This window comes from Morone saxatilis, unplaced genomic scaffold, assembly GCF_004916995.1.
Source record: "Morone saxatilis isolate NCDOM2014 unplaced genomic scaffold, NCSU_SB_2.0 Contig1, whole genome shotgun sequence".
Taxonomy (NCBI): Eukaryota; Metazoa; Chordata; class Actinopteri; family Moronidae; genus Morone; species Morone saxatilis.
In genome coordinates, this window is record NW_023339651.1 from 18,658,616 (window position 1) to 18,663,180 (window position 4,565).

Consider the following 4,565-nt stretch of genomic DNA (forward strand, 5'->3'; position numbering starts at 1 on the left):
ACTACAAACATACCGTTAATAAATTATTTCATAATTCTAAGGTAGCAAAAACACGATTCCTATTTTCAGGTGATTATACACTAATGAAAACAAAGCTATGAATATTATATTCCATTTCTGACCTTCCATCTGTAAAGCACTTTGAAATACATGTATAGAAAGTGAGTTATTGTGATAGGCCGAGTTTGTGTATCAAGGTTTCAATCAATCTGTCAGTGATATACTGATATTTAGCAGTGACAGCGTTATATAACTGTGTACTGTACTGTGTGTTCTAAGATCAGAGTTATCATTATCACTTCAGGCAAACTGTATGCTGTTACTGCCAAAGGTCCTCTCAATATCTTTGTATATGGAGGAGCAGGAACACTCTCCATGACACACAGCAGAAGTCCATTAGCAGACTTCAGTAACATAAAGGGACGCTGCACACACCTGTTGAAAGGACTCTGTTTGGTATTTGCTCTAGCTGCATGATATAAGTGAGCACCGCTCCTTGTTGTTGACTGTCGTTGTTTTTCTGCTCCGTTTGACAGTGTACTCGGCTAATGAAGTCAACAGTTTAGTTAGCCTTCTGCCGGGAAGTGTTTGTTATTTCATCTGTCTGAGTCCACACACCCCAACATTAATATTGTTGGCTAAGTGCAGTTAAATTAGAGAGGAAGAACACACTGTGTGAAAATATGCTCACAGTTAGACAGTGAGTAACTGACCCACAACTGGGTCTGCATTTGAATATAAGAGCTGTATCTACTACTCAACAATACAAAGTCCTCCAAACTAAATTGCAAGATACAAGCTGACCAATTTGAGCATTGTCTGATGATGTGCCCCTATTTGTAGACTGGCATAACTTTTTATTGCATTAAAGCAGTGGTTCCCAAAACGAGTCACCCAAGCTTCACTGTGGGTTGTGAGACCGTCTTGATTTTAAGGGATGTAAGAAAACAGGCCAATAGTTCCTTATTTCATTTAGTTCTGTGAAGAAAACTAAATGAAATTATTATTATTATTGTTAGTATTATTATTATTGTTACAAGTTAAGATTTTTAATTAAGATCTAAACTTTGAAGACCTGAAGCTATATTCACAAAGCCTTTACTCTCTGATAAACAGCCTCATCCTGCATTAGAACAGTTCAAACAACCAAAGAGAGAATGAGAAGCACTGAATTTGTCAAGAAATGAGCCTATTAAGTATGTATGATTGCTAAAAACAAAAACAAAACATAATACAAACAAATAATTGTACAAAGAATTACTAAAAATATCCAAATCACTCATTACACACACATTTTCTGCTGTTATTGTGTTAACTGTTTGGGTTTCTTGTTCTGTTGTTCTCTACTGTTATTGTTATGCATTGAATAAAATATGAAATATCCATAAAATATGTCACTGTGAGTAATTCCAAACAATCCCATATATCAACATTTGCTTAGCTCCAAAACTGTCGTACATTAGTAAAGAATGATTGATTTCATTATTTCATTCATTTTCATATTTGCAAAAATATATATAATATAAATATCAACTTGCACCTGCAGTGATGTGTGTATATGTTGGCTGAACACACAGAGAGGGGTTTGCATGGTGCTGCCTCTGCTATCGTCAGCATGCTTTCAAGATAGACAGAAAACAGATTAGGCAAGTCATGTGTGATACGTGTTTCTGACTGAAGGTCTTCTCAGTGTTCTGACAGGGTTGTCATCCTGTCTTTGTTCACTACACTCACTTCTCTGCCCCCTCCATTTCCTTCTACACTGCTCTTCATAGCATCCAGTCATTCCCTTCACAGCATACCAGCAGAATACATGAGGATGAGTGGTAAAGTTCCCACCTGTGGTCTGTAACAAGAATGTGATCTGTTTTCTGGAAACATTTGAAATAAATGTCAGTGGGTTTTATTATTACTGTTACATACCAGGAATATCCTTTTCTTATTCTTATTTTTCATCTTTTCGGCCTCCAGTGTTTCCTCACTGCAAATTGTTGAGATAGCATTTCCTCAGATTGTGTTTTTATTGATTACAAAGAGATGTATTACTTGGTGTGTGTGCGGGTGGGTGTGTTTGGTGTCACCATTGCATTTTTATACTACAGAGCTGCACCTTATTGATTTGATAGGCGCTTCTGACATCTTTTTAGGAAAATATTAACCAGTCGGTTTTTCTTGGCTAGAATTCTCAAAACTGTAATGGGCCTTAAAACTAGAAAAAAAAATTACAAGCAAAGTAAACTCAGTAATTTAATTTATGACTTTATTAATTTATTAAGATTAATCTGAAGAAAAATCTTCCAAAAACACAATTTTGTCCAACAGCATACTAAAAATAAGTGACTTTGTCTTAAATGAAGGCACCAGAAGCATTCTTATTTTTAGCATTTTTTATTAAAACAATGAAAAACTAAACAGCTGCTTCATTTCCAATACCGGGACTGCTTTCTCTTAAACTGAGAAGTTGTGCGAGAGGTCTTACTCATAAAATAAGGAGAATTATCTTGTTCCTCTGTTGCGATATTATGCAAAACATTATCTTACAACAACTTCTGGTTCAATCGTGCTCAATATTAGCTGTAATATCTTACAGACAAAGTTAGATATATTTTATTCAATTCAAATTACTTTTCAAATACAAAAAATGCTTGACAAGATTATTTTTTCTTTTAGATGAAAAATAACTAATTTCCCAGAAACAAGCTTTTTTACTTCTTTTTTTTAGATTCTGTTTTTGCCAGTGTAGTTATATATTTGATTTGAGTTGATTTTCGAACCCCTTGTGAATAAAAATGTATTAGTACAAGAAGATTGGTGAATACAACAACTTTTCTTAAAGGTCCAGTGTGTACAATTTAGGGGGATCTGTTTGCAGAAAAGGAATAAAATATTCATAAGCATGTTTTAACTCTACAAAATCTACAATGTTAACCTAAATATATAAAAATCATTGTGTTTTTACCTGAGAATGAGCCGTTTTTATCTACAGTTGCCGTGTCAGAAGTTGAAACATGAACAAAGGTTTAAGCTTGGAAGTGTCACTGATGCGTGATCCATGAAATTGCCGCTTGATTTGTTAAAATGCTATCACGGATCATTACAGCCAATTATCTGATGGGGACACATGGATGAGTTCACTGTCTGTGCCGTTATCTGACAGTGTTAAAGTTGACCAACAGAAACCTCTCAACAAAATACATGTAAGGATATTTATGTAAGTCCCAAAATACACTCAAAGAGCACAGTGCGGCCATGCAGATCAATCTGTTACTGTATGTCTCACTGTTGTTACTCCCTAGTTCAAATATTGGACCGGTCTAATTAGCTGGCCCATCACACTCTATTGATCTATGGATTAGAGTCTGATGAGAGCACGGAGAGGCAGCAATGATGCAAGAAGGGGCAACATGACTGTAGACCTCTATAATTCAACAAGTACTCTCCATAGCCTGCAGGCTAAATATATTTTACTGTACAAGGCTTTCTAAGGTAGTCCTTATCTGGAAGTATAATTTCAGCAAGTTGAAATCCTAACTTTTGTCTTAACAAATTGACTTGTAGATTACTTTGGGTTGCACATAATTCTCCATTCAAAATCACTGATACATTGGGCAAGGGTGAGATTGCGTTTGTCCGCGGTAAAGGTGAATGTATGTTTATGAATATCCCACTGCCACATCAGCAAATACCTCTTTTGCATAATGATTTCCAAATTGAGGCGTATTGATGGAGTGTGGAAGACAGTGGAAGGAAAAGCCAGGAAGGGCAGATTAGGTGACGGAGTGTATGTCAGCAAAGGTGAGAGTTTGGAAATGACTGATGGCTGAGTATCTGTCAGTCAAGACGTGCTGTATCAGGGGCCCAGGCTGTGTGGATGCATGTTTTTCTGTGAAAACATTCCCACTAACTGTGAATAATATTGCAGTNNNNTGCAGTATCTGTCAAAATAATCAAACATTACCATATCGTGTAGCCCTAATCTACAACTAAACAAACAAGTAACCCATCAGTAGTTTACAAGATGACAGGTGTAGTTTATGTCGGCAATCATGTACAGTTTGAAAAAATATTCAGAATCCCCCGATTTGATTAATGCACTTGTGTAGGAGCAGTGGTGAGGACATAGATTTTGGCCCAAGTTAAGCTCAGTATGTGCATTAGACTCTATAATGCCTTAGGGGAGCTGCAAACGGACTTCTCAGAGTAATTAATGATCCCTGCTATTTCAAACACCAAGAAAAATGAACATAACCCATCTGCTACTGGGAGCCTGTCCTAAAAAATACTTACAGCTGGGCTTGTCAAGGCATTGCTACACAAGAGATGCCTTCTCCAGTTTAGAAAATGCCCACATTTCCTTTCTCTTGCTTAATTGCTTGACACCTTTATTCTTAAATCGATATACTGTATAAACATAGAGGGTAGTTGGGTTTTGAGTGCCAGCAAAGGCAAGGTGTCTGTATTGACTTTTTTAGAGGAATACATTGATGAAGAAGGAAACCAACAGAATAGTTAATTTTCTTTTTGTCATGTCCAGAAAACTTAGTTAATTCATTCAGTTTTGTCTC